The 9,871-nt window shown below is 48.8% G+C and overlaps 1 pseudogene; it reads right to left on the bottom strand.

The window, feature by feature from the left end:
* Positions 1 to 253: 253 nt before the first annotated feature.
* On the bottom strand, positions 254 to 5,520 carry LOC103730152 (annotated as a pseudogene).
* Positions 5,521 to 9,871: the final 4,351 nt, after the last annotated feature.

Genomic DNA, 9,871 nt, shown 5'->3' on the forward strand with positions numbered 1-9,871 from the left:
AGGGGCCCCAACCTCCGGCTTCAACCGCCGGAGTACCGGCCTGAGATGAGCACGCCCTGCCCCACCCCGCCCCATGGGCGTCCAATCCTCACCTGGCCAGCCCCATCGGCACCCAATCCCAGCCCGCCGGTCCCATAGGAGCCCCAGCATCAGGCCGGGGCCGTGCTGGGTGCGCGCCAGTCACAGGATCCCGCTTGGAGCCCAGGCAGCTAGCTCCGAGGCGACTTTCTACTCCATGTTGAAACAAGACCAACTAGCTCTTGAGGCTGCGTTTGTCCAGCTCCCGCAGCACCATCAGCACACAGGAGCCGCAGGTCATAGGGTTGCTTTTTATTAAGATCAAAATATTCGTCCCACTATGAACTGGCAGTTCTCACAATAAATAAACGTTTGTTTGTTCGGCAAAGGCTCACACTGTCCTCCGTCCACTGATAATTAAAACATTTTTAGAAAAAGTCTTGTTTCTAGTTTTTTCCAGCAATCATGCGTTTTGGGGGTTGAATGTCATCCTTTGGGTTGGCCAGGTCCTCCTTCCAGCTAGAGCCCCATGTGGAGGTGAGTTAGTGGGTGGATGGGGCATAGAGAGGCAGAGTGGCAGCCCCCCACGGAGCGTGGGAGAGGAAAGGGCAGAGCTAACCCTAGTAAGTCCCAAATTCTAGTTTTGAGGAAAAAAATTAAAGTCCTCAGAGCAGGGGTCTCCAGCATCGGTGGAGCAAGCTGCATCCTGGCACTTCTGGCTGTCTTGCCCGTAAGCCTCAGCCCTCTCTCTTTAAATAACAATAATAATTATGAGGGTGAGAGAGCTTTTGGAGCTGGAATGGTCTGAGCATGTGTGAGTCTCATGCAGGGAGCATGCAAGGTCCGCGGGCTGGCAGGACGGGGTCCTTGCTCACTTCTCCACCGGACTTGGCACCATACTGTTGGGTCATTGTTGCCAGAGGAGTTGCCTAGGGGAGACCTGGGATGGAGATGCCAGTGATAGATAAGCAGCGGACACAAGCCCTAGCAGATGCTCCCGGTCACCTGTTCCAAGAAGGGGAGTGTCCCTGGCAGACCAGCCTGGAGCTGAGAGTAAATGCTGAGAAGAGATGGCCAGGCCCTCAACCACGCAGAGGAATTGAGGCAGGGGCAGGCACTTTAAGCCCAGGAGTTCTCCAGGTTTAGCAGCACTGGATTCCTACTTGGGTGAGGTTGCAGGCCCAGCACACTTTCCCCATTAACCGGCTCTGTCCCCAAAGCCCAGGTCCCATGGGAAGTCCTTTCCTCCTCCTCACACAGGCTGAGGCTACACACACACACACTGGACAGGTAGCGCAGAGAGCCTAGCCAGCTGCTGAAAGGGGGGTTGGTCCAGGTCACTCTGAAGCACGAACTCACTTAGCACTTTCCAGGGAGGCTGGTATGTCTGCATGTCCACTGCGCTGCCCTGCACCACGTTCTCATGGCAGATCAGGCTGCCAGCCAGCAAGGGTGTGCCAGTCAGTCCCTGGAGGCTCTAAGGGGCAAGCAGAGAGGTGCAGAGCAAAAGAGTTAGGTCTGACCATTTACACCACTTTGGAGCGTGGAGCCCCAGGCTCTAGGGCATGATTTGGGGGTTACATTGGTTATTGCACACAAAGCCCTCATTCCCCAGTGGAGATACCCCAAGCTCCCAAAACCCACCACGACTTTCAGTCCTAGGAGCCAAACACCAGATCAGGGAAGAGGACAGCTTGTACCCTCATTCCTGGGCAGGTATGTGAAAGAAAAAAAATTGCCCAAATTGAGCACGTAAAAGAAAAGGACAAGCTGGGCTGGGCTAGTGACCCATGCCTTTAATCCCAGCACTCAGAAGGAAGAGGCAGGTAGGTCACTGTGAGATCAAGGACAGCCTGGTCTACTGGGAGACCCTGTCTCAAAAAGATGACACAAACAAAATAAAGGGGCAACACCCCATCCCGACTCTTCGGGCCTGCACCAAGGCTGCCCCACCTGGTCCTCGCTGTACCTAGGACCCCTCAACACTGGCACCAGACACCCCTTCCCCATACCTCAAACACGGTAAGATGCAAGACTTAAACTCCAAGGGAAGTCTTACTGGGAAGGTACAGGTGCCCTGCTGTTTGGAGAGCCCAGTTTAGTCTCCATCCCCCTAAAGCATGCCCAGAAAGCAGCACGGATGAGGCCCAGGTACCCAGGGGCAAGCTTGCCCGCTTTCCTGCTGCCCGACAGCCCTTACTGTCTTGTCATTGTGCTGCTGCTGCTGCTGCTGCTGCTGCTCCTTCATGAGAATCTTGTCCTTGGAGTGCTTGTTCTGAAACCAGATGCGGATGATCCACAGGCTCAGGCCGGTCATCTCCACCAGCTGCTCCTTCATAAGCCCGTCAGGCCAGGGGTTGGCAGCATAGCAAGTCTGCAGAGTGTGCAGCTGCTCCTTGTAGAGCACCGTCCGTATGCTGGTTGTCTTCTCCGCCTGCTTGTGCACGTGTGTGCGCAGCGATGACTGTCGGCCAGACCCAGCATCTGTGAGGACAGAGCAGGGGCAGGAGGTGAGGTGGGCGCCTTTCCCTTGACTTTGCTATTGTTCATCTCTCTGGGTCACTCTGTTCGCCTAACCCAAACGAACTGTTCTTTACCTCACTCTCACGCAGGGCTGACCCACAGCACAGCTATCTTCCCAGCGTGTAAGCAAGGCTTTGGAGCTGTTCTAGGCCCTTGAGGGACAAGACCCTGGGGGAGCCCAGCTGCCTGGACCAGGACGAGCCAAGGCCGGGAAGAAGTTGGAATTTGGGAGGAAGATTCCAGAGGAGGGAAAGAGAGAGACATGAACCCAGGGCACAGCACAACCCAGGGATTGGGAAGCTCAGACAGGTCATTAGGAACCCACTCTGACAGGGTCTTGTTGGGTCTAGGAGATCCCAACTCAGGAAAACAAGGGCCTCCCAGGCACAGAACAGTTCCTACCAGCCCATCCTCCCTGTTTCCGACAGAGACTTCCTAACACTCCAGGTACCCTCCATCCAGTGACACTCACACCCTCCTCCAAGGGTCTCAGATTCCCTCACCATTAGGGATGAGCCATCCTGATGCCTGAGTCCCAAAACAAAGAGGGGCCCTTCTGAGATCTCAAATGGGGTTCATTCAACACCAGCTTTGTTCTGTTTCACATTCATCCTGCTGCATTTGGATATTAGCAGCACCGTTTACAGTGATGTCCCCCCTCCAAGAATTTCTATGAGTGGATAATCATTTACAAATAGCCCACCAAGCCCAATTTCCTCATTCTATAGGGTAGAATTGGATACACTGAACGGAGGAGCCCCAAGGCCACTGCAGTGAGACACCAGGTCTAAGGAAGGTTTGTGCTGAGGCCTCCTGGAGCTGAGGTCTTGGTGTCTCACCCTCTCCACCTGCCTGTGGTTCAAACTGGGATCCCACATCTAAGCAGCCCCTGTTGAGGACACCTAACATCCTATGGAGGATTTTTCTTTTATAAAGGACTTCACTGTGCCTTTACACGACCATGCCAACCGAGAGCCCCTGATAAATCGTTCATCAAACTGGACGTCAAAACCAGAACACAGATACCCCTTCCTTTTGCATGGTTGCCCTCTACTGTAGGCTCCTGGCTGGCTAAGCCCTGTCCACCTTCCCAAGGGAGTTTCATTATTTACATACATACCCATCCCCAGGCAAACCTACATTTTCTCTCCAATGATAACATATTCATCGAAGAAATTCTAAACACAAGTCATCAGGGCCGGCACCACCTGGAATTCACTGTTGTCCTCCACTCTCCCACTCCTAGCATGCAGTCCCACAGAGTCTGGCTCACACAGAACACAGTTCTCCACAATTCCCCAAACTCACGGGTTCATACACTTCCAATGTCTCCCTGGCACACAGGAACATGCAACTGGGTTCCTAGTGCACAGTTCTGCATGCTTATCCAGAGAAGCAGAACCTCCCCCACTGCCAACAACTCATGAGCAGCACTGCAGCCCTCTACACAGTTGCACACCCCACTGACACCGGCACCAGCCAGTGGAGGTCTTACCTGGCAGATGTAGGCCTCTGGGGCCGGGGAGCGGGCAGGGGCTGTGAGGACTGCCTGAGGCAATGCGCTCCAGCAGGAGGCTGAGGTCCGCTGGGCACAGCAGCTCGTGCTCCCATAGCGAGAACTCGTCCCCAGGCAGCAGCTGGCGGCTGCACTCCTAGCAGTGGAGGCACTCGACGTGGTTCATGCTGTCCTGCGCCTGCATCACCAGGTCGCAGCTGCTGAAGCCCACCTGACACTTGGTGCATTTGATGCTGAACAGCCTGCAGGTGCAGGGAGCAGTGGGTGTCAGTGCGGGGCCTGGGGCTGCCCAGGCCTCCCAGGCAAGCGGTGCTTTATGGTCCACCTGGAGGCTACGGGCACCCTGGCAGGCCTAGTCGCCCTTGCCTGCTGGAGCGCGCCCCAGGCCTTGTGGGCCCATCCCCGGCTACTGCGCGCCTCACCTGACATAGTCCCGCTTGCAGTAGGTCTTCCCATCTCTCATGAAGCACGTGCACGTTTCATCCAGGTACTGGCTGCACTCGGCACACCTGAGGCAGGCGGCATGCCACTCGAGGTTGGGTGACACCCGAAGGATAAACTGGTTGTGTATCTGACTCCCATAGCCCAAGCACATGGCCGTCCAGGGCTTCTCTGGCAGGGAAGGGTGTAGGGCCCGCGTCAGGCCTGGCCCACGCACCCTGACCGGCCTTGGCCACTCCAGCCCCAACCCAACCCACTCTCTCGCTCTCTCCAGAAGTGCGACCACAGGGGAGAGATGAGCTTTCTAAAAAGCCAGAAAATGGAAAACAAAAAAACCCCGAAATCTTCTGATTTGGTGAAGGCTTTGTGTCTCCCAGTCCAAATGTTTTTGTTAGCACCTTCCCTGAATGCGGCCGTCGCATCAGTACGTCTAGCAACTGCACTAGAAGATGAGAGGGCAGCTCCACTGCCCCGGGGACACTGAGGACGCCAGGGTACCCGAGACCGGCGAGATCCTGGCACATCCGCCGCACGCTGCACAGCGGCTCCAGCCCAGTTACCCCAGCACCCGCATGGCGCTGCAGCCCCATCCCAGCTCAGCTTCCTGGACATTCCTTAATTTCAGCACCTCAAATCAAGGGACCAAAATCCTTCTAGCTTCCAAAGAATGAAAGACAAGCAAGCAAGCTAACAAACAAACAAAAAACCATAACCGCAAAAATTGGTCTCAGTGCAAAACAGAAGCAGAATTCCCAGCTTGAGGTCAGCCGACTAGAGAAATAATATCTAATTATAAAATGAAACGGGATTCCAAAGGCTAAGCAATGCTACCGGTGAAGTGTACTCCCCCAAAATTTCCCAAAATAGAAGCCACTTGTAGAATCCATTAAACATTCTTCTGCATTAAAAATATTGCATATTAAACAGATGCATGCACACACCTACACACAGAAAAAGAATTACTCTTGGAATGATCCCCCAATAGCACCCAGAAAAGGATAATGAAAAATAATATCCACCATGCAGAAAGAGATGCACACAGTGTGTGACCAGGGCAGAAGGACAAGGGTCGTGCGTCCAGCCTCGGCTCTTAGCTAACTAACTCTTGCCCTGTGGAGTTGAAGGAGCAGTTCCTCACCGGCCCGCACGCTGCATGACATCAGCACACACTCGCTCCAGGGCTGGAGCTGGAGGCGGGACCTGTGGCTTCTCCACTACTCTGGGGTTGCGGGAGGGAGTGGGGACCCAGGAGGCTGACCTGCCGGGTGGATTAGGGAGGAAGGTGGAGGTGAAGGGGGATTGGCTGGGAGGAAGCGGCCCTGCCAGAACTGGCTCGCAGTGAACAATGGAACGCAGCCCCCCCCCCTTCCCGCCCCAAATCTACCAGGAACCTTTCCCCAGCCCGGGTCGGCAATCCCGGGTGGTTGCCACTTCGATGCGGCTCTGAGTTGCGTTAGGACTTGGGAGGTGGTTGCCCCAGTGGCTCCCTAGCGGGGTGACAGGAGGCCCCTCTCCTTTACAAACGCCTTTCTTCTAGTTTTGTTTTTTAATTAAAAATTCCCTCTCCAGACTACAGAACTGGAGGAAAACGGGGGATACGTGGGGCCGTGACCTTCCTTCGTGAACCTTTGTTCGCAGGGTCCAAACTGGACAGAGAGGGTGGGAAATGACTGCCTGGCTGTGGATGAACTCTGCTGACTTTCCCACCCGTGCCACATGTAGAAACGATGTTGGAGCTGCGGACTGCCAGAAGGAATCCAGACACCGACTGGGGCCCACCCTAGTTCCACCCTGGCGGCTCCCCCTTCCCCTCCCCCTCTGCCTCCCCCTCCTCCCCCTCTTCCTCTTCCTCCTCTTCCCCCTCCTCCTTTCCCCCTCCTCCTCCACCTCCCCGCCCTCCTCCTCCTCCTCCTCCTCCTCCTCCATCTCTGGGCTCTGTTTTTAAATTGACACGACTCCCATCCCCTTCGCTTCTCTGCCCCGCTGCAGAGCTCTAAGAACACTGCCTAGATGCATTACACCTTGAAAAAACCATTTTGAAGAACTCTGTGCTTCTCCAGTTCGCAAACCAATTGCAACGTAAATAATCAGAAACAACTGTGGGCTGCAGGGTAATTTACTATCTTCGCAATGGCTTTTTAATCCTTAGAAAATTTGCAGCTTATTAGAGTCCAGGCATTTTTCCCCCTCACCAAAAACGAAAAGAAGAAATCGCTGGGAGTTTTGTTTGAAAGGGTTCAAAGACAAGTCTGTGAATTGTAAACGTAGCTTATCCGACGATGGGGTCTGTTACTCCCTTTTTATAAGAGCACCAGGAACTTGGTGCACTCCTGGGTGGTGTGAGTTCCTGGGGTAAGGGGTCCCCAACCAAATCTCATACCCGGCCCGGATCTCCCCTGGCCTGGGAGCGAATTTGGGCGTAGTTGGTGGATCTCAAGGTCTGGACTGCTGCCAGGAAATGGGTACAGCACGGAGCACAGGGCGAGGCTTTGCAGAAAGTCACAGCTAGGCCCAGAATACACACTAAAATCTTCTCTGGCCCTTCACCTCACCCCACAGCCAGGTTACTTAGAGCTTTTGACCTCAGTTTCCACCTTTGGAACTCTAATCTTCTCACTGTTTTTTTGGGTTGTTTTGTTTTTTGTTTGATTTGTATTTTGTCATAACCTGCCAACCATCCTACCGGAAAGCTCTCTCTCTCTCTCTCTCTCTCTCTCTCTCTCTCTCTCTCACTCACTGGTAGTACCCCACACAGCTCTGGTGCACACTCACTGGCTATGGTACAATTGCATGATGCGCCTGTATAAGTCAACACAGAAGGAAAAATAAGGGGTTGGCCATCGGACATCTCTGCAGATAGGTCTGAGCTAGGTCATCTGTGTAACTTCAGATATTTCGTTTTTGTTCTTCTTCCCTTCGTTTCCTCATCTGTAAAACGGAAGTGGTCAAAGGGTCTGTCTGGTCTTCAGGAGGGATCCTTTCTATGTAGAACTGTCACATAATACATTTATTTAATAACCACAATCTCCGTCATGTGTTACCAAATTATCATTTTATATAAATGAAGAAACTGAATTAAAAAACTTTTTTCTCCATTGTCAGATTAGCTGAGCTAGTCTTACATATTCTCTTCTCTATGCCTTTATGCCTGCTTACTATCACCAAAGAAAAGTATTACCAAATCTGTAAGTACTTGTTCAATTTCTTCTATTCTGAGATATGTGGGAATTTTGCCATCAAAGACCTTATATCACTGTAGGGAAGAACACTTTCTGTACTATATTATACAACAAAACCAAATAAAGGACTATGTAATGAAAAGTTTTAGTATATGGGAGTCCTCGGTTAGGTCTTTAACAAAGTTGATTTTTACAAAATGATGTATAAAATATGTATACTGTTGTATGAAACTGCCACTATTTTAATAAATTTAGAATATCATTTTATTGTTATTCTTTAAAAAATACTTTCATTATTCCTGTAAGTTGTAGAGGGCTTGTTACTGTGTTTAGATTTTACCTTTACCTTTTGTCAGGGGAGTTATTATTTGATTGATTGATTGATTGATTGGTTTTGGCTTAGGCTTTTTGTAGTTGGGTATGAGTATGGGAGATGATCTGTGAAATCTTTTTTTTTCTTTTTCACCTAGCAAGCTAGTAATCAAAGAGTAGCTGATAAAACAGTGAACCAAGATCACTGGTGATTATTTGTATAAGACATAATGTTCAGGGAAGATTTAGCAATGACATTCAAAAAAAAAGAAGGATAAATACAAGACTTCTGTGTCTTAAATACCTTTTTAGCTTAAATCTACCAAAGGATTTACTTCTTACAAGTTGCAGGTGTGGATATTTGTAGCGCTGAAACCCATGTACACTTTAGTGTGTCCACTGAATCACAGTTCTTCAGTAAATGTTAATAAAATTCTGTTTGCAGTGTGGGTAAAAGTGAGACTGTAACGCACTGTTAAACAATTGTACATTTATTATAGACAGAATTATTTTAATAACTAATATCTATTTGCAGATCAAGTTTTACTAAAAACAAATAGCTTTCTCCAATAGACAAAAATGTTTTGGAAGCTAATTAGCTGTAGTGATTGATAAATTCGCTTCTTCATTTGACATACTGAGGCATTTTGTTTACATCTTAAAGGCTTTGCAGAGACAGGTATAGTTGACAGCTGTTGTACCACTAATAAGATTAAAATAAAGAAATTACTTGTGTCAACTTTACAGTTTAGCGCTGTATGCCACCTGGGGTCTTCTCCAGAGCCAGCATACTTAATTTTGAACTTTAAATTACATAATGATATTCCTATTTAAGAGCATATTTAAAGGCTTTATAATCATAGCAGCCTTATGTTAAATTAATATTAGCAGGAAAAATAATACTTTAGCACTAAAATTTTAAAATAATGTATTAATTTGGTATTCAGCCTATATTTTTAATGCATTAACATAACACTTTCTAAGTTGAAGGTTAATTTGAGGAAATGAAGAAGGTTTCATTGGATTGATGCTCAAAGGCATATGCTTTCCCATCTAAAATTAGAATATGTCTCTGTGGGATAATAGTTGCCTATTCTGTCTTTTTGATTGTTAGCCTAAGACTTTAATGGCTGTGTCATCTCTCCAGAGTAGCAGTTACCTGTTTTGTTTGTAACAAATTTAGCAGTATAAAACAAAAACATTTGACATAACATATCTAGTTGAAATTTCCTTAAAACCTTACTCTGAGTCATCATTATAACTAGAAAAATTATTTTAAAGTTAATTTTGATATCATTGAAATTTTACATTTTATGGTGTGGTATGTAGTATAATCTGTCATTGTTGTATTGATTTGTGTTCTAAGCTTGTGTAGAATGCATACAAATTACATCCATGCAGTGAATAAGTTCACAGTTATATCCATGCAGTTAATTGCTTATTAGTGTCCTTGAAAGACCCATCTTGATCTGATTGAGTTCTGGGTGTTGCAACTCTCACTGTCCCACTTACCCCTACTTATTCTAGCATCTGAAAGAACAGCAGGGGGCAGAAAGGGCAGTGTGGGTTTATACTAGGTAAAATGGAGTGCGTAAAGGCAGCAAAGGCACTTGCTACTAATCATGACAACCTGAGATTCAACCCTGAGACCCACATGGTTGGAGGAAAGAAACCACTCCTACAAATGGTCCTCTGGCACATGTGCCCCTGCCCCACAAAGTAAACAAATGTAACTTTTAAAAGTAATTTTAAGAACAGTATACTTGGTAGCAATTTTGCCCCTTTATCAACAACACTCAGATACAAATGTTAAAATTATCCATTGTAGTACAAAAACCTCCCAAATGGTGTCACAGATATAAATTCTCTGTGGTCAAAAATG

This window comes from Nannospalax galili, unplaced genomic scaffold (assembly GCF_000622305.1).
Source record: "Nannospalax galili isolate Female #2095 unplaced genomic scaffold, S.galili_v1.0 scaffold73, whole genome shotgun sequence".
Taxonomy (NCBI): Eukaryota; Metazoa; Chordata; class Mammalia; order Rodentia; family Spalacidae; genus Nannospalax; species Nannospalax galili.